Source organism: Cetorhinus maximus, chromosome 8 (assembly GCF_964194155.1).
Source record: "Cetorhinus maximus chromosome 8, sCetMax3.hap1.1, whole genome shotgun sequence".
Lineage (NCBI taxonomy): Eukaryota > Metazoa > Chordata > Chondrichthyes > Lamniformes > Cetorhinidae > Cetorhinus > Cetorhinus maximus.
The window spans coordinates 119,642,846-119,668,361 of record NC_135886.1 but is presented as its reverse complement, the minus strand read 5'-3'; the positions used below and the strand labels follow the sequence as shown (position 1 = coordinate 119,668,361).

The following is a 25,516-nucleotide window of genomic DNA, read 5'->3' as shown; positions in this document are numbered from 1 at the left end:
TTTTGGATATTTTTCAAATTGTTTCTTGTTATAACATTATGTTATTTCACTCTTGACAATATTAGCAAAATAAACTTTCACATATTTGTGTAATATTCCTTTGTGGACTATTTTAATGAAGGATTACCCACTTAAAGGGCTGAATTTTCCCAGAATTGCACTAAGTGCGGTAGCGGGTGGGTAAAATGGAGTCCGATCCGCTGATGAAAATGGTGGGTTTTCACACTGTATCTTCCCAAGCCCACTTCATTATATATTCAATCCTGCGAAACACGCCGTTTCCATGGCGGGCAGGCTCTCATTCGCCCGCTTCCACTGTTGCATCATGCCAGCCACCATCTTTAAAAGGCAGCTGTGAGCAAAACGCTTATCACCACCAGCTCACCACCGCTGCCTGGGGGACATGGCCTGCAAAGGCAAAAAGACTGCAGCCCCCCAGCTTCAACGAGGGGCCCCTCAAGCGGCTGCTGGATGCCGTGGAGGCCCGCCGGGTTGTGCTCTACACCCGCTCTGGCTGCAGGATGGGCAGCAATGTCATCAACCTGGCTTGGGAGGTATTGGCGGCGGTGGTCAGCGCCAACACCCTTCAGAAGAGGACAGCCACCCAGTGCCTCAGAAGGATGAATGATCTCCTCCGTTCCACCAGGGTAAGTCACTCTTTTCATCACTCCCAACTCACACACTCACAAGCCCATCACACACCCAGAGGACCCTCACTCACTGCCAGTGTAAGGGACATCACCATTCACTCTTTCACACACACCGTCATTGTTGTCCTCATCCTGTCCATGGGGCCACTCACCACCCACACAGGCCAGGCACATTATCATCTGGCCTGGCAGGAGTCCTGATACACTCTCCCCATCTCTATCCATGCAGGACAAACTGGCTTACAACAGGAGGGAAAGGTCACAGATAGATGAAGGGATGCCGGAATTCAAATTTCTCACAGAATTTGAAAGCAGAGCCATCCAGCTGGCCGGCGATGACCGGGACCAGTCCTGTGCTGACGGTGAGGTTGCTGCTCCTCTACCAAGTGAGGATCCAGCAGTGCAACATCCATCAGACAACCATGCCATGAGCAATGTGTCCTCTTTCACAGGCGACTGCTATGCACTAATTATCTCCCCTTGCTTTCGCAGACACACCTGGGAAGCAGCAGACTGAGTCCACGACCCAGATCCTCCAATCAAGCTCCAAAGAAACCTCTGAAGAGGAAGCTGAAGACACCCTCCCGGAAGTCCCATCACATTGCCCCACCCACACCCTCCACCAGCAGAGAGACACACACCTTGGTGGGACCTAGCTTTAGAGTAGCCTCAGGACCACAACCTGGTGAGCACATCGCACTTTCTGATCCACAGCAAGTGGAGGCTGGGACTTCCCAGGTCCCCGGCATTTGGAGGACTGCTGGAGGCCCGAACGTTGACGAGTTTGAGTCAGATGGCGAGACTTTCAACTTGGTCATGCCACAGTTGCTGGAGCTGCAAAGGCAAGCTCGGGAACAACAGGAAGGGATGTCTGCTGCACTCCTCAGATTGCAAGGCACGATGGAGGAGTCCATCCGTCTTCAGGCTGAGGTGATAGCGCCGGCATTGCAATGCACTGAGGTCAACACTGGCAGGATGGCGGCCGCTATGGAGACCTTGATCCAGGACGTCACTTGACTCCATCGCTGATGTCATTGTTGGCAACAGTGTATATGCGAGAGGGGTTCTGGGGAGCTCGATTTCACTCCAGCTACCCCTTCCGCTCACACAGTCAGCCAGGGGCCCTCGGGCACCCATAGGGAGGAGCATCAGCAGCTGCGCACTCCGGGGCCATCCACCCAGGTGACTCTGGCGGCCCATCTGACTCCCCTCTTCCTGTGACCTCCACAGATCCAGCTTCACAGGCCAAGGATGGTACCACTGCCACCCAGTACAACCCCGAAAGCAGGCCGGGGCCCTCCAAGGCTTGGTCCTCCAGTGGAGACCCGTCAAAATCATCACAGACAGTGCGTCACAGTCAGCAGGCTGCCTCCACCTCCGCTGAGGATGCCCGGGAACCACTAAGACAGTTCAGGAGAATTTTTTGCACAGCCTGGGCATGGGTGTTAATCACTCATACGTAATGTTCACTATTGTCAATAAACACCCAAGAATGTCTCCCTGACTATGGCTCCTTGTTTTGATGAGCAGTGTGAATCCTTTTGCGCAAAATAAAAGGCAGGTGTCTCAGTCCAGAGCCTCTTCCCTGTGCTCTGTGCAGCCATCAGACCTTAGTGATGGTCCAGCCTCACATTCCCTGGAAACTTTACTGATGCCTGCACCTCGGTGGTGCTGATCATTGCTACCAGAAGGTAGAGGGCAAGCGCCACAGAGTTCTCCCATACTCTGTGTGCTCTCAGCACCTTTAAGGTCGGGCTGGCCCTCATCACACCAACATTTGCAACCAGTGATGCTGTGCACCAGCTCCTGAAGGGCTGAGGTGCTGAAGGTGGTCACAGCATCAGATGCATCTACAGTTTCATGGCTGTGTCTCTGAGATGGCCCTGATCATGGAGCACAAGACAGCTGCCCTCGGCCAGACAGGAGTCAGACATTCTCAGAGGCCTTGTGAAGATCTATGGAATGTCCTCACTGCATGTTGTTATGATCCTCCTGCGATCGAGCGACTATTAGGGCCTCCACTGCATCTCCACGACAGGAGCATTCTCTCAGAGGGTACTAGCGCTGAGATAAGCCAGACTGGAGTCAAACATTCACAACTGCGATGTGAAGATCTACGGGGACACCTCACTGCGCATTGTCATCATCCTGCACAAATCTGGCAGCTATGAGCGCCTCCCGGGTGTGCCTGCCTTGTCTAGCTAGCGCGAGAGCGTCATCCCCATTGTTGTCACCACCGAGGACCCCCTCACTCTTATCCCTGTCAGCGTCCTCCTCATTGGAGGAGATATGCAGCTCTTCCATCTCCTCCACAGCCAGCCCCTCACTTCGTTGCAGCGCCAGGTTGTAAAGGGTGCAGCAGATGACGACGATGCGTGACACCCTCTGTGGATTGTATTGCAGGGCTCCACCAGACCGGTCCAGGCGCCCGAACCGCATCTTCAGCATCCCGATGGTTTGCTCCACTAAGTTGCGAGCTGCTGCATGTGCCTCATTATAGCGTCGCTCTGCTGCTGTCTGAGGCTGCTGCAAGGGTGTCATCAGCCACGGCCTCTGCAGGTAGCCTTTGTCCCCAAGGAGCCAACCCTGCAGTCTCTGTGGACCCTGGAAGACAGGTTTATACAGGTGTCCCTAATGCGTCACCATTTCCCTCACTTACCCTGCCCGCACCTCGATTGCCTGTGTGCGGGATGCAGCACCAGGCAGCATTTGACCACCTCCCCCCGCCCACCACACCCTCTCCTCAGCAGTCACCTCCGAGGCTGGCCAGCACTTGCCCCCAGACACCACACCCCCACAGCAGTCATCTCCGGGGCCAGGCATCAGTTTCCCCCACCCCCCTGGCGCCCCTAATGCCTGTAAACAATGGGCGAGCTGTGGAGAACGCTGCTGCTCCCTCACCTCAGTTCCCCCAAAGTAAAGGCAGCCAAATGCGTGTGAAACATGTCGGCATGCTTTCCCGCTGACGTGGGCAGACGATATGGCGGGGTTCCAAGAGCCTGGTGGAATGGCCTTTTAATTACATGCTAATGTATTACAATTAGTTCCCCATCGGCCGAAGATGGGAAACACGGCCCGCCGTCGGCCAACTGAGCAGAAGATCGTGACCTGCCTTCAGGCCGTCATGAAGAGGGTCCCGCCATATTTTCTGCACACGCCACCTATCACGCCCGCCACCACTGGGCTCGGAAAATTCCGCCCAAAGTATTTTAAATAGGTCAACAATTCTGTTGAAATAATACGCGGATAACATGCACATGTGAAAAAAAGCAGGTTACCTGCTTATCTGCTGACATTACCAACAATCTTCGGTCTCAAAATGAATCACTAATAATTGACTATTATAATTATATTATAACTGACTAGTAGATTGCCTTCTAAGGAGGACTGATAGGTCATGGGCATTAAACAGATGCAACAGAGCAGTAGGCAGGAATAAATCAGTTTCTGGAATATAAAAGATGCTTAATCATGATTTAATAATGGGCTGTGGTTTTCTAATCTGACTGTTTTGATAATAATAAGTTTAGGAAGGGGAAATTTAATATTAGGAAAATATTGAATATATATTAATGAGATTAATTAATTGTACATAACTAGTGGAAACTGTACGTGATTGTGCATAATAGAATAGATAATAGTAATGGGATAACAGTGAGTAATATCTAAACAGTCGTATCATTATGTGAGATATATATTAATAAAGAGTGAGTGTAACACACTGCCTGGGGTTTTCCATTTCTGTGTTCACCAGTTCAAGCATTTCCAATCACCTCAAAGGGCGGGAATTCACAAGCTTGCCAAACAGAGGTGGGAAAACCCCAAACTCAAGAATTTCAATCTCATCCATTTCTTAGGGCAGTTTCCTGGGCCTGCCAGCAGTGTGTTTTGTGGTGGGTGAGAGCAGAAAATTCAGAGAGAGACCAAAGGTCAGATTTCCGCCAGCGGGAGAACAAGTCGGAATTTTCCCCTCACCGCTTTCGTGGCAGGCTGATGGTGAGTCGGATTTCCTGCTGGCCCAGGTCGGGAACCTCACCTGCATGCATTAGCGTGCCATGAATACTCATTAAGAACGCAAGTCGCCGGAATCAACGTTCCCCCTACCAATTACGTGTCATGCCAGCGGGAAATTAGGCCGGTCTGAATCACGACCGGATATAAGTGGTATGCAGCTGTCCACCCTCACTTTGCTCATCGCTATGAGGTAAGTGCAGCATTCAAAGCCTAACTACAGCAGCGCTGCTCCGGGCTGTCAGCGATGCCAAAGCTGCAGTGTAGGCCTGACTGGTGGGGGCGTCTGGTTGGGCCCCTCACGGTGGGTGCCTCAAGTGTGCAGTAGGGCTGCTCATGGTGGGTGCCTCGAGTGTGCAGTAGGGATGCTCATGGTGGGTGCCGTGTGTGTGCAGTAGGGCTGCGCATGGTGGGTGCCGTGTGTCTGCAGTAGGGCTGTGCATAGTGGGTGGCTCGAGTGTGCAGTAGGGATGCTCATGGTGGGTGCCTCGTGTGTACAGTAGGGCTGCGCATGGTGGGTGCCGCGTGTGTGCAGTAGGACAGCTCACGGTGGGTGGCTCGAGTGTGCAGTAGGGCTGTGCATGGTGGGTGCAGCGTGTGTGCAGTAAGACAGCTCACGGTGGGTGCCGCGTGTGTGCAGTAGGGCTGTGCTGCTCACAGTAGTTTTTGCACTTTTTCAGGGGGAGAGCACTCATGGTGTGCTTTGGGTCTCAGGCAGAACCGTTCTCGAAAACAGAGGCCAGCATGGCAATTGGGGCGGTGGGGGTATGACAGAGGTCTCAAGATGAAGGGTGCAGGGGAGGGTGGTCTTGGTTGGATGGGGGTTTGTTGGGAAACAATGGCAGGCATGGGAGGGGATGAACATGGACTCTAGAGTAGGAAAGGTAGGGGGTTAGTGTGGCACAAAAGGGAAGGGTTGCCCAGAGACTCATGGACAGGGGGAGGGAGATGGTGTTGTGGTCAGTCCTGAAGGAACCATGGAGCTAAGTGACAGTCTTAGCCCAACTGAGGATTTGCAGCTATTTCAGGCTTCCCTAGAATGCAGGTTACAATCAATACACAAACGTCTCTTTAGGAGCTCCATGGCAGGAGCCCCTGATCTTTATTAACAGGAAAGGGTTCCACTCCCTCAACGTTCAGTTGGCATGCAATCATCAGGAGCACATCATGCATGTTTGTGCCAGGTACCCCGGGGGTTCCCATGACTCTTACATCCTCCATCAGGGATGCACCTAGATGTAGCAATAGGTTTAGAAAAATTAAGAAACATTGATCTCACTTAGGGGCATGGGTGTTCACTCACTCTACATAGTGCAACTTTCAACATCTATCAACATCCTGGGGGTTACCATTGACCAGAAACTGAACTGGACTAGCCATATAAATACTGTAATATAAATACAAACACAGGTCAGAGGCTAGGAATCCGGCGGCGAGTAACTCACCTCCTGACCCCCAAAGCCTGTCCACCATTGTTAAGACACATCAGTTTGTAAAGCCTGAGTTATTTAAAATCCCAGAGGGAAACTTTAAACAATTGTCATAAACTATATTTTCAATTGGTATGTTTTGAGTTGCAGCTCTAAATTCAGGAATAAGACCACCAGTTCTCAAGAGGTTTTTATATCAAACTAAATGAGACATTTATTAATTTACACAAATTGAACACATACACATGGTACAATATACTATCATAATTTTTTAACAAATTCCCAAATTAATCTCCACTAAGGCAACAATAACCAATAGACTTAACCAGACACCAGGCAAAGCATTTTCACCTTACGAATTCAAAATGAGATTCCTTTCAATTTGGTTGCTTTGCAGACAGCTGTAGGCTTACAGGCATTGATCTTACATGCTTCTACTCAACACACTCAAACTCCCTTCTGTTATACCCAGCACTCACCTTTGAATATAAATTCTCATTGTATCACCAAGCCCTTTGAACTCCTTTCATAGTACCAATTTTATTAGTAGTATAAACACTGCTTGGTGTCTCCTAGATAGGTGCAAGATTTCATTCTCACTCTTGCAGCCCCTATTTAACAAAATGCAAATGTACCTCTACCTCTCTTTACATCTCAAAACTACTACACATCAAAGCACCCAGACTAGCTGGCTTTAATCAAATTAAGACACACACAGTCACACCCACAGACTAAACCTCTATTTAAAAAAAAATTCCAATAACATTATATACATTAATAGCTTCATGACAGCCATCTACAAAGCACAAGTCAGGAGTGTGATGGAATAATCTCCTCGATAAGTGCTGTTCCAACAACACTCAAGAAGCTTGACACCATCCAGGACAAAGCAGCCTGCTTGATTGGCACCACTTCCACAAACATTCACTCCCTCCACCACCGACAAACAGTGGCAGCAGTGGGTACCATCTACAGGACACACTGCAGAAACTTATCAAGGCTCCTTCGGCAGCACCTTCCTAAACCACGACCACTACCTGCTAGAAGGACAAGGGCAGCAGATACATGGGAACACCACCACTTGGAAATTCCCCTCCAAGCCACTGACCATCCTGACTTGGGAATATATCGCCGTTCCTTCACTGTCGCTTGGTCAAAATCCTGGAACTATTCCCTAACAGCACTGCGGGTATACCTACAACACAGGGACTGCAGCAGTTCAAAAAGGTGTCACAAAACTACCATATTTTTCATAATATTATTGTGGGGCATTGTAAAGTAGGCTTCTGTTTGTGGGTGTGTGGATGGTTCCGTCTGTGTGGCTGATTTAATTGAATTAGATTTGGATAGAATGCAAGATTGAAATTATCTAAAGAGTTAGGTATAAAATGGGTCTTTGAAATGCTAATGAGTGAGTTAGGATAAAGTCAGTAAATAGGGTATGGTTGAACTTTGCATTTTAAGATAAGTGGACAGGTGTTCAATTTTCAAAGAAACATGATAATGTTTTACAACTGACAGGGTAAATAGGGCAAGGTTATCTCATGTATTTTTCCCTAAAAAGAAAAGGCCATATTGACAACATGAAAGATTTTTATGGTATGAGCAAAGTAAATTCCAAAGACTTATGGAAATAATGGGATTTACAGATTAAAGAGGAAGAATATATTTAAAGAAGAGTGGAAGGTTGTCTCAGGGGTGGTGGTGTAAGATCTAAAAGATACGGCATGTGCAACAGACTTGGGGAAACATCCTCTAGGCACTTTGCAGAAGTCTGCTGTTCCAGTATTCAAAGTTGTGTGAAAAAGCCTTTGGAATTCCACTGTCGAGTGAGTGTTGTGGTAACTTTGCTGGATTGCCTCTCCACATTTAAAATCTATTTTGGACTGTTGCCTTAAAAGGGGTGTGTAATTGGGAGTCAAGTTAATTAGGAATTTTAGGATTTGTTATAATATTAAGTAACTATGTAACTGTAGTCTTATATATGTGTTTTAATCTGCCTGATGCCATGAGGAGAAGGGGCACCTGGAGGGAGGTTGAGGTACCGCTTTTCTCCCTTTCACCTAGCCACTGATGGATGCCACCTATGCCTAGAGCAATGGAGTGCAGGTCCAAGCACAAATCCAGCAGAACCTGCTGGACCAAGGTCTCCAAGGCAGCTGCCACCCTTCCCATGGAGACCTCGAGGCACTCGCATGTCAGAACCATGACATCAGATGAACACAGACGGACTCTTCCATCCTTTGCTGTAGCCTGTCGACTGTCTCTCAGAACTCTGCCTGATGTTCCACTGCCTGACTTTGCATCTCCAGCATGCTTGCAACAGCCATTTCCAGAGGGTTATTATCTAACTCAGGCACAGCAGGTGCCTGTTCTCCAGCAGTCCTCCGAGTGTCAGACACCTCGGCTTTCATTGCCTCCAACTGCTGCAGAGGCATGTCAGTGAGGTGTTCCCTGAATGTGACCCTAAGCCTAGTTTAGATGTGTGACCCACCCGGGGTTTGTGTCTCTGTGCTGGTGGAGGGTGCAGGTGTACTCAGTGATGGATCTTCTTCAAATGGATTATCATCATACTCCTCGGAGGTGGCCTGGGGTCTGGGGCTTATTTTGGATGTGCTGGTTTGTCTGGACCTGCTGCTGGCTGTAAGAGATAAAAGATAGATTTAGTTCATGAACAGGCTGAATACAACAAGACATGTCATTCACCGTGAATGTCAGGATGTGATCAGCTCATGGGGGGCTCAACTGTACTGGCTTGCTGGGAGAGGCAATCTCGCCCTCACACAGGAGTGATCTCTGTCCTCACCCACCAACTCAGTGACATCCTCCTCAAATTTGGAGAGCTCTCAGATGTTGGCCGTCACTCCTCCAGTCTGGGATCTCTCCCTCTTATTGTAGGTAAGCTTGGCCTGCATGAAGATAATTGGATGGAAAGTGATGAGGAGGGATGGAGCACAGATTGGGAAGCATGCATGCCTTGTGTGTGCTGAACCCTCCCCAGTAAGGGCTGAAGATGCTGTTTGTGCAGGATGATAGATGAGATGCTGATTAATGGGCTTTCAATGTTGATATCTCCCCTGCTAATATTGTGAGATCCCTGAGCTGTATGACACTTCGAGTACATAATACCATTATGAAAGTGAACTTGGTGTGAGCTGAAGGTTGACTTATCCTGGTGCAGATAAGATAATTCACCCTCTTCCTGCACTGGATTAATTTCTCTGGTGGTTGCCCACAAAGCTGACCCTTGTGACCACCTCCCAGACTGCTGAGGTGAGGTTGGCGGGCCTCCTGGATACATCCCTGGGAAAAAGAACCTCCCAATCCTGGCAGACACTTCTAACTAAAGCCGCCAGGGAGCTGTGGCTAAACCTCGGCACATTTTTCTTGTTCCTTGGGGCCATCTCCGGAACTTCTGACCACAAAGCTGGGCTGCAGAGAGTAAAGTAAGTGGTTGGGTGGCGTTTAAATATGGCCGAACTTCGACCACATGAGGTGACGGTGAAAATTCCGCCCTTAATCTTCAGACATATATTGAGTGTACAATTAATTGGCGTGCTGTCAAAAAAGCTAAAAATAAAAATGAATATTGCTGAAAAAAGAGACATGTCTAAGCTTTTCATCTTGCACTCATCAGGACATGTGCAAGAATACCAATATAAGGGGAAAACAACAATTATCCATGGCAATGCCACTTGCCAACCAATCAACACTCTCTTCACATACAGTATATTTGTTGTTTTCCCCTTATATTGGTATTCTTGCGAATGTCCTGATGAATGCAAGAGTGAAAACCTAGATGTGCCTCTTTTCTCAGCAATACTCAAGTCCTGTACTACCAAACAACTAAAAATGAATATATTCATTGTGTAGTCCACAACACTCAATATACACAGTACCCCACAATAACACCCAACATACACACAATACTCCACAACAACACTCGACATACACAGTATCCCACAATAACACCCAATATACACACAATACTCCACAATAACACCCAATATACACACAGTACTCCACAATAACACTCGATATACACAGTGCCCCACAATAAGACACAATATACACACAACACTCCACAGTAACACTCGATATACACAGTACTCCACAATAACACACAATATACAATATCTCAGTGCCAATACCTTCTGTGAGAATGCTCCTGTCATGGAGATGCAGTGGAGGCCCTAATAGTCGCTCGATCGCAGGAGGAGGGTGACAACGTGCAGTGAGGACACTCCATAGATGTTCACATAGCCTCTGAGAATGTCTGACTCCTGTCTGGGCGAGGGCAGCTCGCTTGCGCTCCATGATCAGGGCCATCTCAGAGATGCAGCCATAAAACTTTAGGTGCATCTGATGCTGCGTCCACCTTCAGCACCTTAGCTATTCAGGAGCTGTATCAATTGTCACAGATGCTGGTGTGAATGGGGCCAGCCCCACCTTAAAGATGCTGAGAGCACACAGAGAGAATGAGAGAACTCTGTGGTGCCTGTCCGCTACATTCTGGCGGCAAGGACCACTGAGGTGCAGGCATCAATAGTGTTTCCAAGGAGTGTGAGGCTGGACCATCACTGTGGCCTGAAGGCTGCACAGAGCATAGGAAAGCGGTCCTGGACTGAGACACCTGCCTTTGTCTTGTGCAGAAAGGTTTCACATCTGAGTGACAAGAAGGAGCCAGAGGCAAGGAGACATTCTTGGGAGTTTATTGACAATAGTGAACATTATGTAGAAGTGACTAACACCTGTGCCCAGGCTGTGCAACTAATTCTTCTGAACTGTCCTAAACCTGCCACCACGTCTCAGTGCTCCCCCGACATCCACAGCAGAGGCGGAGGCAGCCTGCTGATTGTGATGCCCTGTTTGTGTTGACTTAGGTGTGCCTCCTCTGGAGGGCTGAGACTTGGAGGGCCCCAGCCTGATTTTGGGGTCCTGCTGTGTGGCAGTGGCACCGTCCTCGGTCTGTGAAGCTGGATCTGCGGAGGTCACAGGAAGAGGGGAGTCACATGGGCCGGTCACTTCCAGAGTCACCTCAGTGGATAGCCCCAGAGCGTGCACCTGCTGATCCTCCATCCTATGGGTGCCCAAGGGCCCCTGGCTGACTTGGTGAGTGGAAGGGGTAGCTGGAGTGAGATTGAGCTGCCCAGCAACCCTCTCGTGTACACACTGTTGGAGGCCAACTGTGGCATCAGCAATGGAGTTAAGTCCACGCAGCAGTGCAGGAGTGATGTCCTGGACCAAGGTCTCCATGGTGACCACCATCCTGCCAGTGTTGACCTCAGTGCGTTGCAATGCCAGCGCTATCACCTCAGTCCTCAGTCTGAAGACAGATGGACTCCTCCATCGTGCCTTGCAATCCGAGGAGTGCAGTGGCCAACCCTTCCTGATGTTCCCGAGTTTGCCTTTGAAGCTCCAGCAACTGTAACATGACTGAGTCCAGAGGCTCGTCATCTGACTCGGACTCAGCAATGTTCTGGACTCCAGCAGTCCTTTCAGTGCCGGGGACCTGGGAAGTCCCTGCCTCCGCCTGCTGTGGATCAGGGAGTGTGATGTGCTCACCAGATTATGGTCCTGAGGCTACTCTAAAGCTAGGTCCCACCGAGGTGTGTGTCTCTGCACTGGTGGAGGGTCTGGGCTGAGCGTTGTGACAGGACTTCAGGGAGGATGCTTTCAGATTCCTCTTCGGAGGTTTCTTCGGAGCTTACTTGGAGACTCTGGGTCATGGACTCCATCTGCTGCTTCTTAGGTGTGCCTGCGAAAGCAAGGGGAGATAATTAGTGCTTGGCAGTGGCCTGTGAAAGAGGACATGTCACTCACGGCATGGTTATCTGATGGATGTTGCACTCCTGGATCCTCACTTGGCAGAGCAGCACCGATCTCACCGTCAGCACAGGACTGGTCCCGGTCATCGCCGGCCAGCTGGATGGCTCTGTTTTCAAATTCTATGAGAACTTTAAATCCCGGCATCCGTCCACCTGTCTGCAACCTTTCACAGTTGTGAGCCAGTTTGTCCTGCATGGATAGAGATGGGGAGAGTGTATCAGGACGCCTGCCAGCCAGATGTTAAGTATGCCTGGTCTGTGTGGGTAGTGAGTGGTCCCATGGACAGGATGAGGACAATGATGATGTGTGTGAAAGAGTGAATGTTAGTGTCCCTTGCCACTAGCAGTGAGTGAGGGCCCTGTGGGTGTGTGATGGTTTTGTGAGTGTATGAGTTGGGAGCGAAAAGAGTGACTTACCCTGGCGGAACGAAGGAGATCATTCAAGCTTTTGTGGCACCAGGTGGCTGTCCTCTTCTGAAAGGCATTGGCACTGAGGAGGGCTCAGGAACATATGGCATGAAAACCCGCCATTTTCATCAGTTCACCATTTTACCCACCCGCTACTGCACTTAGTGCAATTCTGGGAAAATTCAGCCCCAAGTCACACACCATCATGACTTACAACTATATTACCATTCCTTCACTGTTGCTGGGTCAGCAACTGGAACTCCCTCCCACACAACACTGTGAGTGTACCTACACCAGTAGAATTTGTTATGACACAGCAGTTGGTAAAGGCTGAGTTGTTTTAGTCCCAGAGGGAAACTTCAACAACTGCCATCACCTATATTTTCAATTGGTATGTTTGAGATGCAGCTCTGAATTCAGGAATAAAACTACTAAGCCTCAAGAGGTTTTTATATAAAACTAAATTAAACATTTATTAATTTAATGAAAAATTAAACACATACACATGTCTACAAATTACTACTATAATAACTTTTAAACAAATCCCCAAAATAATCACTCCCAGGGAAATCTTCACCAAGGCAACAAGAACCCATCGACTTTAAACAGACACCAGGCAAAGCACATTTTACCTTATGAATTCAAAATGAGGTTCCTTTCAATTTGGTTCCTTTTGCAGTCAGTTGTAGGCTTACAGGTTGGTTAGATGTTACATGCATCTGACCTATAGACACAAATTCCTTTCTGTTTATACCTAGCTTTCCCTTTGAATGTAAATTTTCCATTGTATTACTAGGGATTTTTTAATGTTACCTCTCCTAACAATAATCCTCTCATTCCACCAATTTTATTAGTAATATAAACACATTGCTTGGTGTCTCCCAGCTAGGTGCAAGATTTTACCTATTCTTTTGAATGGCTTATTCAACAAATGCAAATTGACTTTACCTTTTAACTTATGTTTATCTAATGAACATCTCAAACTACTATACGCCAAAGCACTCAGACTAGCTGGCTTTAATCCAATTAAGACACACACAGAGACACACATAGACACAGACCCTACTACAAGTCCAATTCAAAAATAATTTCCAATAACATTATACACATTAATATCTCTTCATGACAAAGTGCAGTAGTCTAAAAACACAGCTCACCATCACCTGCTCGAGGACAATTAGGGATGGACAATGAATGCTGGTCTTGCCAACAATGCTCACGTTCCATGAATGAATAAAAAGAAAAGAAAATTCATACACACAGTAGCCACACAATCACCACTGTAAACACCATAACCTATACCACCCAACATACACATAGTATCCCGCAAGACCAAATATACACAAAGTAGCCCACAATAACGGATGGCACAAAACTTGGAAGTACTTTTGAATTGTGAGGAGGATAATGATAAACTTCTAAAGGACAAAGGGAGGCTGGTGGAGTGGCGGACAAATGGCAGATGAAATTTAACACAGAGAAGTGTGAAGTGATTCATTTGGTAGGAAGAATGAGGAGGGGAAACACAAAGTAAAGGCTACAATTCTAAAGGGAGTGCAAGAGCAGAGGGACCTGGGAGTATATGTGCACTTATCATTGAAGGCGGCAGGACAGGTTGAGAAACAGCTAATAAAGCATACAGGATCCTGGGCTTTATAAATAGCGGCATAGAGTATAAAAGCAAGGAAGTTATGATAAACCTGTATAAAATGCTGGTTGGGCCTCAACTGGAGTATTGGGTCCAATTCTAGGCACCACACTTTAGGAAGGATATGAAGGGATTAGAGATGGTGCAAGCAAGATTCACTTGAATGATTGCAGGGATGAGAAACTTCAGTTACATAGATAGATTGAAGAGGTTGGGACTGTTTTCCTCAGATAAGAGAAGATCAAGAGGAGTTTTGATCGGGGTGTTCAAAATTATGAAGGGTCTAGACAGAGTAGGTGGAGAGCAACTGTTCCCATTGGTGGAAGGGTTGAGAAGCAGAATGCACGGATATAAGATGATTGGCAAAAGAAGCAATGGCAATATAAGGAAAAACCTTTTTAACGCACTGAGTTGTTAGGATCTTGAATGCACTGCCTGAGAGTGTGGTAGAGGCAGATACAATTGTGGATTTCTAAAGGGAATTATCTGAAGAGAAAAAAATTATAGAGCTACCGGGAAAAAATGGCTGAGTGGGACGTGTTGGAATGGACACAGCGGGACGATAGGCTTCCTTCTGTGCTGTAACCATTCTATGATAACACCAATACAGTACCACACAACAACCCCAATATACACATAGTACCCCACATCCAGAATATGCACACAGTACCCACGATCACCCTCAAAATAACAAAGAACCCACAACACCCAATTTACACACAGTATCCATAATAACCTCCAATATGCACACACACCCCGCAATAACCCCAATATTCACACAGCACCCCACAAGCACAATATACACGGTACCTATAATAATCCCTAATATACACACAGACTGCACAATAACCCAAAATATACACAGCATCCCACAAGCACAATATAACACAGTACCCATAATACACATCATACTCTATAATAAACCCGAATATAACACAGCACGTAGAGTAACCCCCAATATATAGACAGCAACTCACTCCTCTTTAGAGAGCCAGCACAAACATGGTGGGCCAAGTGGCCTCCTTCTGCGCTGTAACCATTCTATGATTCTATGATTCATTAACCCCCACCATAGCCCCAGGAATTTAGGCCAAACAGGTGGCATTTTGTTTTTCTCCTTTGTTATGAAATGGAGAATGTTTTTTTTCAGCAGTTCTTTCATTTTCAGAGGGATGGGTTTGTTCAGGCATGGGTTTGTTTGGGGGACCAGGTTTGTTCAATAATGGGTTTGTTTGGGAACCAGGTTTGTTCAATAATGGATTTGTTGGGTGACCTAGTTCCAAGAGACTGAGCCCTGACGTTAACTATGTTGAAGCAAACCCAATCATTTTAAATAAAAACAGAAAACGCTGGAAATACTCAGTGGCTTAGACAGCATCTGTGAAGAGGAACAATGTTAACATTTCAGGTCGAGATGACATTTCATCAGAATGTTCTGATTAAAGGCCATTTCAACCTGAAATGTTCACTCTATTTCTCTCCATAGATGCTGCAGGACCTGCTGAGCATTTCCAGCAGTTTTTGTTTTTATTTCAGATTTCCAGCATGTGCAGTATTCTGCTTTTCTGTTTGAGTTAGCTGTCCGTGGGTTTGCAAAGTTCATTAGTTGATAGCCAAAAGCTAGCTACCTCGACTACATTACCTCATATCTTGTTTCCTGTAAGGACTCCATTCCACTCTCCCAGTTTTTCTGTCTCTATTGCAACTGTTCTGCTGATGCAACCTTCCACACCAGCACATCGATATGTCTTCCTTCTTCCTCAACCAAGGATTCCTACCCAGCATGGTTGACAGGGTCACATAGGGCTGTGCCCTATCCATTTCACGCACTTCTGTTCTCACCCCTTCCCCTCATTCCCAGAACCATAATAGGGTTCCTCTTGCCCTCACCTTCCACCCACCAGCCTCCATATTCAATGGATCATCGTCTGCCATTTATGCCAACTCCAGTGTGATGCCACCACCAAACACGTTCTCCCCTGTCCTCTTGTTTCAGCATTCCGAAGGGGCCATTCCCTCCATGACACACTAGTCCGCTCAGTCACCACTAACACCCCCTCCATTTCCTACAGTACGTTTCTGTGCCGGTGCAGGAGATGCAACACCTGTCCTTTCACCTCCTCCCTTCTCACTGTCTAAGGCCCCAAACATTCCTTCCAAGTGAAACACGATTTACTTGCACTTCTTTCAACTTAGTACACTGTATTTGCTGTTCACAAGAATAAGAAATAGGAGCAGGGGTAGGCCATTCGGCCCCTTAAGCCTGCCCCGTCATTCAGTAAGGTCATGGCTGATCTGCCCCAGGCCTCAACTCCTCTTTCATGCCAGCTCCTCATAGTCTTCAACTCCCTGATATTTCAAAAATCTATCTACCTCCTCTTTAAATACTTTCAGTGATCTAGCCTCCACAACTCTCTGAGGCAGAGAATTCCAGACATACACTATCCTTTGAGAGAAGAAATTCCTCCGCATCTCAGTTTTAAACGAGTGTCCCCTTATTCTGTAACTATGTCCCTTAGTTCGAGACTCCCCCCCCCCACTGGAGATATCTTCTGAACATCTACCCTGTCAAGCCCCCTCAGAATCTTGTACATTTCAATAAGATCACCCCTCATTCTTCTAAACTCTAATGAATAAAGGCCGAAACTGTTTAGCCGTTCTTGATAGGTCAATCCCTCACCCCAGGAATCAGCCTAGTGAATCTCTTTTGAACTGCCTCCAATGCCAATATATCCTTTCTTAAATATGGGGATGAAAACTGTACACAGTACTCCAGTGCAGCCTCACCAACGCTCTGTACAGTTGTAACAAGACTTCTCTATTTTTAAACCCCAACCCCCTAGCAATACAGGCCAAAATTCCATTTGCCTTCTTAATTACTTGCTGCACCTGCATGCTAACTTTTGTGTTTCATGCACAAGGACTCCCAGATCCCTCTATGTTGCACTTGAGACTCTCTCCATTTAAATAATAGTCTGCCTTTTGATTTTCCTACCAAAGTGCATGATCTCACACTTTCCTACATTAAACTTCATCTGCCAAGTTTTTGCCCACTAACTCAACCTGTCTATATCCTTATGTCCTCATCTCAACACGCCCTCCCGCCTATTTTTGTATCATCAGCAACTTTGGATACATTACACTCTGCCCCCTCCTGCAAGTCATTAATATAGATAGTAAGTAATTGAGGCCTTAGGGCTGATACTTGTGGTAGTCCACTAGTTACGTCTTTCCAACCTGAAAAAGACCCATTAATTCCAACTCTCTGTCTTCTGTGTGTTAACCAATTCTCAGTCCATGCTAATACATTACTCCCAATACCATGAACTCTTATTTTGTGCAATTGCCTTTTATATGGTACCTTATAGAATGCCTTCTGGAAATGCAAATACACTACATCTACCATTTCCCCTTTATCAACTCTGCTTGTCATATCCTCAAAGAACTCTAGCAAATTTGTCAAACATGATTTCCCTTTCACAAAACCATGTTGACTCTGTTTGATTGTGTTAAGCTTTTCTAAATATCCTTAATAATGGACTCTAGCATTTTCCCAATGAGAAATATTAGGCAGAAAAAGTTTCCTGCTTTTTGCCTCTCTCCCTTCTTGAACAGGGGAATCACATTAACGGTTTTCCAATCCACTGGGACCCTCCTGGAACCTAGTGAGTTCTAGAATATTTCGACCAATGCCTCCACTATTTCTGCATCCACTTCCTCCAAAACCCTTGGATGTAGGCCATCAAGTCCTGGCGACTTGTCAGCCTTTAGTCCCATTAACTTGCCAAATACTTTGCCCCTCATGATAGAGACTGTTACAAGATCTTTCCTCCCATTAGCTCCTTGCTTATCTGATATCTTTGGGATGTTTATAGTGTGCTCTACCATGAAGACCGATGCAAAATATTGGTTTAAAATATCTGCCATTTCCCTGTTATCAATTCTCCAGTCACATCCTCCCACACTCACTTTAACTACTCTCTTTTTATGTACCTGTAGAAGCTCTTGCTGTTTGTTTTTATATTTCTTGCCAATTTACTTTCATAATCAATTTTCTCCTTCTTTATTAGCTTTTTAGTCATCTGCTGCTGGTTCCTAAAAAATTCCCAATCCTCTGGTCTACCACTAGTTTTCACTGCTTTGTATGCCTTAATTTTTGATTGGATACTCTCCTTGACCAGCTTTGTTAACCACGGGTGGTTCATCCTTCTCATCAAGTCCTTCTTTTTGACCGGAATAAATTTTTGCTCAGTATAATGAAATACCTGCTTAAATGTCTGCCACTGCTCATTCACTGACATTCACCTTCGTCTATTTTCCCAGCCCGCTTTAGACAACTCTTTCTTCATACCTCTGTAATTGCCCTTATTTAAGTTGAGGACACTGGTTTGAGATCCAAGTTGCTGACCCTCAAATTGAATTTGAAATGCTACCATGTTGTGATTGCTACCCTCTGGAGCATCCTTAACTACGAGATTTCTTACTATCCCTACTTCATTACACATTACTAGCCTGTTCCTGTTCCCGGGTAAGTTCTGTAATGTATTGCTCCCAGAAACAATCCCTGATGCACTCTACAAATTTGTGTACCATGTTAGCCCTCCCAATCTGATTTGGCCAGTCAATATGCAGATTAAAATCACCCATGACAATTGTAGCGCCCTTCTTACACACCTCAATTATTTTCCGATTTATACTTTGTCCTACGGTGAGGCAACTCTTCAGGGGCCTATAGATGACTCACATGAATGACTTCTTCCCCTTGCTATTCTTTATTTCCACCCAAACTGATTCCACATCACGGTCTATTGCACATATATCACTAGTCACCTTCCTTTATTAACAAAGCTATCCCACCTCCTTTTTGCCTATTTTTCTGGAATATTGAATACCCTTGAATATTGAGTTCCCAATCTTGGTCACCCTGCAACCATGTCTCTGTCAAGTCATATCTGTTTATTTCTATTTGTGCCGCCAACTCATCTATCTTGTTACAAATGCTGCGTGCATTCATCTAAAGAGCATTAAGTTTTGACTTTTTACCAATATTACTCATTCTGGCTCTAAGTTCTGCTGTACACTTCTGCTTATATTTTCTGCCCCTTCCTGTCACACTTTGATTATCATTCGCCTCTTCACCACCCTGTACCTCTGCTCTCTCGATTATTTTTGATTTTCTAAACTTCCCTTCAGTTGAAAATTCTAATTAGTTTAAAACCGCATCTATAACCTTAGTTATATGATTCATCAGGACACTGGTCCCAGCATGGTTCAAATGAAGCCCGTCCCACAGAACAGCCCTCTCCTTCCCCAGTACTGGTGCCAGTGTCCCATGAATCAGAACCCATTTCTCCCACACCAATCTTTGAGCCACGCATTTACCTCTCTAATCTTATTTACCCTATGCCAATTTGCACATGACTCTGGCAGTAATCTGGAGATTATTACCTTTGTGTTTCTGCTTTTTAATTTAGCACCGAGCTGCTTGTAGTCCCTCAGCAGAACCTCTTTCCTAGTTCTACCTATGTTGTTGGTACCTACTTGGACCATGACAACTGGATCCTTCCCCTCCCACTCGAAGTTCCTTGCCAGCCCAGGAGAGATGTCCTTAACATTGGTACCAGGTAGGCAACACAGCCTTTGGGACTCTCTGTCTTTGCTGCAGAGAACAGTATCTATTCGCCTAACTATGCTACCCCCTATTGCTACTACATTTCTCTTTTCTCCCCCACTTGAATGATGCTCTGTACCTTGGTGCTGTGGTCAATTCGCTCATCCTCCCTGCAGTCTGTGCCCTCGTCCAAACCGGAAGCAAGAGCCTCATACCTATTGGATAAGGGCACTGGCTGATGCTCCTCCAAAGCTAAATTCTGGATCCCCATACCTGCCTCTCTCGCAGTCACACCCTCCTGTCCCTGACCACAGACCAAATTTGATGAAATTATTCTAAGGGGTGTGACTGCCTCCTGAAACACAGTGTCCAGGTAACTCTCCCCCTCCCTGATGTGTTGCAGTGTCTACAGCTCGGACTCCAGCTCATCAACTCTGAGCCAAAGTTGCTCGAGCAGCCAACACTTGCTGCAGATGTAGTCACCGTGGATCGCACCAGCGTCCACCAGCTCCTGCATGCTACAGCTGCAACACATCGCCTGACCAGCCATCTCTATTCTATTTAAATAATTAATTTGGATGTTAAATATTTTAAAAGTGAATTTCTTAACTGTACTCTTCAGCTGTAATAACGTCTCCTGATTTCAACCACTTGGCCCATCAAAAGAGACAAGGAAGAGATACCCACCAATCACCTACTTGTTTTCCTTTGATGTCACACTTCAGCTCTGACAGGTAGAAACAGGCTGAAGAGGCTTCTGCCGCCGCTTTTTATCTCACGCCGCTGTTGCCCTTCTCACAAAGATCTGCTCTCCGTGTGCTCCCAGCTCTCCTCTCGCTGTATTAAACTGTAAAAATCTTGGTTCTCCTCTTGCTGTTTTAAACTGTAAAACTCCGGGCTCTCCTCTCACTGTTTTAAACTGTGAAAATCCCAGCTCTCCTCTTGCTGTTTTAAACTGTGAAAATCCCGGCTCTCCTCTCACTGTTTTAAACTGTGAAAATCCCGGCTCTCCTCTCGCTGTTTTGCTCTGCTGTACAATGGGGAGACCAAAAGCGGACTGGGTGACCATTTTGTAGAACACCTCTATTTAACCTGAAAGCATGACCCTGAGTGTCCAGTTGCTTGTCAGTTTAATTCTCCACCTTGCTCCCAGGCTGACCTTTCTGTCCATTGTCTGCTACAGTGTTCCAGTGAAGCTCAACGCAAGCGCAAGGAACAGCACCTTATCTTTCTACTTGGTACTCTAGAGCCCTCTGGGCTCAACATCAAGTTCAACAAATTTAAATCTTAACCTCTGACTTCATCTTGTTCTATTGTTCTTTTTTCTAATTGCAGCAAGTAATTAAGAAGGCTAATAGAATGCTATCCTTTATTACGAGAGGGATTGAACACAAAAGTAAGGATGTTATGCTTCAGTTATACAGAGCATTGGTGAGACCTCACCTCGAATAGTGTGTGCAGTTTTGGTCTCCTTATTTAAGGAAGGGTGTAAATGCATTGGAGGCAGTTCAAAGGAGGTTTACTAGATTGATACCTGGAATGTGTGGGTTGCCTTATGAGGAAAGGTTGGACAGACTGGCCTTGTTTCCACTGGAGTTTAGAAGAGTGAGGGGTGATTTTATTGAAGTATACAAGATCCTGAACGGCCTTGACAAGGTGAACGTTGAAAGGATGGTTCCTCTTGTGGGTGAATCCAGAACTAGGGGGCACTGTTTTAAAATTAGGGATTGCCCTTTTAGGACAGAGATGAGAAGAAATTTTTTCTCTCAGAGGGTGAGACTTTGGAATTCACTGCCTCAGAAGGTGGTGGAGACGGGGTCACTGAATATTGTTAAGGCAGAGGTAGATAGATTCTTAAACAAAAATAAAAAGCTGGAAAAACTCAGCAGGTCTGATAGCATTTGCAGAGAGGAATACAGTTAACGTTTTGAGTCCGTCACACGAATGCTGTCAGACTGCAGATGCTGTCAGACCTGCTGAGTTTTTCCAGCTATTTTTATTTTTGTGTCAGATTTCCAGCATCCACAGTATTTTGCTTTTATCTTGGTAGATACATTCTTGTGAGGCAAGGGAATCAAAGGTTAATGGGGTTAGATGGGAATATGGAAATCGAAACACAAGAAGGTCAGCTATGACCTTATTGAATGGTGGAGCAGGCTTGAGGGGCCGAATGGCCTACTCCTGTTCCTATTTCTTATGTGTTATGTTCTTTCTCTTTTTGCTTTTCTCGGTTGGTTCTATCTTGTTTCATTATTCCTTCATGTTTCATTCAACCAGTTTTTATGTAGCCATTTGGACACAACTTTTGTTTCTTTACTATTCTTTTTGATTATTGCATCATGAAATTTTGTTATTTAATATACCCTGTCCTCCACCCTATCTCTTTTCTCTTTTGTTCTTCTTGCCCCCTCCGTCCTTCTACTGTTTAAAATATTCTGATATTTCTATCTTTCTTCAGTTCTGATCAAGGTCACCTCAACCCGAAATGTTAATCCTGTTTCCCTCCATGGATGCTGCCTGATTTGCTGAGTATTTCCAGCATTTTGTCTTTATATATTATATTTTATTTGTTTAGTGTGTGCATAGTCACAGGCCCAAGCAGTAGCCTTGTCACTCGCTAGAAGGAGTTCTTTAAGCCCACCTTTAAGTTTAGTCAGCGGATGCTCCAGCAGTCATTGTTTGGATTGCACCACAGCTGCAGCCTGGATAGCTTTTGTGAGCCGACTGATATTGGATGGCTGCACAAGAGGCCTTGGTCAGTCAGGAAATGGTTTTAAAGGACCCAATGTTGCTGTGGGAGATCAAATCCAGGTGGAGGAGAGTGGGGTTTGCAGTGAAAGGGTGGCTTCTGGTGAATGGTTTCTTTTGCCATTGGTCCTCAGATGTTCCTCCTTGGCATGGTTAGTTCAGTCATATGGCTGGTGTGAGGGAAGGCATACTGCTCATGGGTTGAGGAGGTCCAGTAGCTTAACTATTTCAATTCTCCTCCTGATGGCTTGGGGGGGGAGGGGCGGTGTGGAAATGATATTAAATTAATGTTTCCTTTGTTTTTAAAAGACATGTTTTCTGCGGATTTTCAATTCTACAGGTGTTTGAGCGTTTTTATTTCAGTGACTGACCGCGTGCTTCTTTTCCGATTAAATGCTCCGAGGTTAGTTTTTCTTGGGAAACAATAAAATAAAAGGGAGCGGGCGGGCGCACACTGCGCATGCGCAGGGGAAGGTTTTTGTTTGAATGGTTCCAATCCACTTCCATCCCGCCCCTACCCCTATCCTTACCCCCCCACCCCTAACCCCATCCCACCCCCGCCCCCGCCGAGCCACCAGCTGTCAATCAGACTTCGCACCGTCAATCAAACGCTTCTCCCCTCCCACTGACCGCCCCTTTCGCTGTTAACCAAAACGGTCCGCCCCACCCATCGGCCGCCCCTTTCCCCTGTCAATCCAACGTTGCGCCCCTCCCATTGGCCGCCCCTTCACTGTCAATCAAACCCCCCCAACCCCCCCCTCTCTTCCTCCTCCTCCTCGTCCCCGCCCACGCCCCGCCCCTTTGCCTTGTCAATCAGGCGGAGCGCACAGTTTGCAGCGCTGGTTGGAAAGCGAGGTATCGGATCCTGAGCGGAACCGCCGACATCTGGAGCTGGCTGGAGCTGCTGCTGGTGTTTCTTTAGCAGCCGTGGCGCAGGTAGTTCTGCACTTTTTCTGGCTTCAAATTTAGGTGGTAAACGGCCTGCAGGAATCGGAGATTTGTTTCTCTGTTTACGTCCTTGATTCCGGCGGCAGTCGTCATTTGGCGATGGGAAATGTGTGTTTTTGTGTGTCTTGTGTGTAAAGGTCTGTGTGTGTGTGTGCGCCTCACGCAGGATGGCTGAATGTAATAATGGCGGACTCGAGCGAAAAAAAACTGAGGGAACAAAAAAAATCCGCGAGGTGTGCTCCGGCCGAATCGAGAAAAAGAAAAAAAAAATCATTCTAATGTTATATATATATATTTTTTTTATTTAAAAATTACAAAAACGTGGGGATCCCATCCGAGCAGCTGTTTTTTTTTTCCCCCCAAAAAAAAATTGCTCTGGTGCAACAAATGGCTTGTGTTTGGGAGTGAAATATTTCCTTATCAGTAAATGTGTGGTGCATTTTCTGTGGGTTTCGATAGTTTTTCTACGCCGCTGGTTTGGTGAGAGCGATGGGGAGTTGTGGAGAAATAAAACAGAAATCCACCCTGCTGGATAGTCCAAGGGCATTCGGTGTGTGAAAATCTTTTTTAATTGGTCCATTTTAATTCTGTCCTTCCAAGCCGTTGCACTGCGAACACTTAATTTATTTCTTTTTTGACAAATAAATTATGTGGTAGACATCAAGGGCGACTTTATTTGTGTCTTTTTTTGGTATTAAATGTGAGGCGATGGTGGCGGTTGGAGACGTCTCGCCCAGTCAGACTAGGGGGGGGGTGGTGGTGGTGGTGTTGAGCTTGTGTTGAGGGAGGAGGAGGAGGAGGGGGTGGGGGCGGTTGGGGGGAATGGGAAGGTTCAGACCATCCGTTCCAGGAGACCGAATTCCGGTCCGGGATTGTGGAACGACCAGCTGCTGAGCCCTGAGCACATACATTCCAGCCGGCAGCACCAATTACAGCAACGAATCTGAAGGCTATCTGCCCAAAGCGTGGGGGGCGCCTGCTAGTTGTTGCTGGTCCTGCAGCAATGAGACAGAGGGAGGATACGCGTGGAACTGCACAGCCCAAGGAGCAAATGCTGCAAGGAGTTTTGCATTGTTCACCGATTCGTTTTTTTTTAAACATGTGCTTGTCAACCTTTTTCTTTAAATCGCCCCAACCTTTTTAGACTGCATATTCTACAGGTGCTGGCTGCTCTCTGCTACTTTGCGTTCATCTTTGTGTGAATGTGGGTATGTTGTTCGGGGAGGGGAATTGTGGAAGAGAAAAGCATTGCAGCCATGTACTCGCCTGACATCTTGCCTGGCAGCGGGCGGGCGATTGATTATGGTTAGAAGCTTTCTTTGCTGACTCTTTAATGGCAAAATAAAACCTGGACACGTTGCAGCTGTTGGTATGGAGAGTGTAAGCCGAGATCAGTACACATGAGGGAGCAGAGCTTGGATGTTCCTGATCAACATGGATTGGTACTACACTGGGGTGTATTCACCAACAGCTCACCGGGAAAGAATATTTTGAATACTGTACTAAGTTTGGGAAAAATCTTATCTCCCACTTTTTCTAAATTTCTTTATAAACTAGTATATGGCAAAGTCCATATCTCCTTACTATCACCACATTTAGGACACAGGGCAACTTGTTTGTACCATGTTGTTGTGGAAAGTATACTTTGCTCACCTTAGGTTGAAGATCTCGGCCTTGGAGGGCAGAAAGAAAATCAATCGCCCGCCCCCTTTAGTGCTCTGGCTGGTAAACTAATGGAAGTTGGTGAACATCTTGTGCTGTTGACCAAGAATGATGCAGTGGAGCAGTAGAAGAAAGATAGAGAAAATAGCTGGTGCTTCTGCTTCACACTAAAATGGCGTGTCACTGGTACTGAACCTTGGCTTGAAACGCCTTGCGAGGTTTGATTGAGAAATATTTATCTTTACAGCAAAATTTAAATATATTGTTACTGATAAGGTGCCTGTGCTACAATGGAGTATTATGATTTTTTTTTAAGGCGCATGGTTGAATTTCTTTACCATTTTTAAAAATTGAGTCATGTTGACACTTTCCCATTTCAATCTCCTGGAGTTAGCATCAGGCACTTGGAAAAGCACTATGAATACACAAATGTGATATTTTTCACACTAGCTATCCTATTACATGTTTGGTTGTTACTTGAGCAATTTAGTGGCATGGGGTTGTGTTCAATATGGATTGAACTGTCCAAACTCACTTCATAATCTGCTCAATGGAAGATGGGTTATATTTGT

At 46.2% G+C, this 25,516-nt stretch overlaps 1 protein-coding gene across 4 annotated transcripts in view; it reads left to right on the top strand.

The window, feature by feature from the left end:
* Positions 1–25,516, top strand: part of LOC144683917 (zinc finger MYM-type protein 3-like) — a 153,587-nt gene that overhangs the window by 17,838 nt on the left and 110,233 nt on the right. The window contains exon 1 of one of the 4 annotated variants that reach the window (XM_078547489.1): positions 23,140–23,270. The exons of 2 other annotated variants lie outside the window; for them this stretch is intronic. The gene's annotated coding sequence lies outside the window, so the exon portion shown is untranslated. Of the gene's footprint in view, positions 1–23,139; positions 23,271–25,067; positions 25,163–25,516 lie in introns of those variants that run through there. One more of the 4 variants, XM_078547490.1, reaches the window with a different exon arrangement.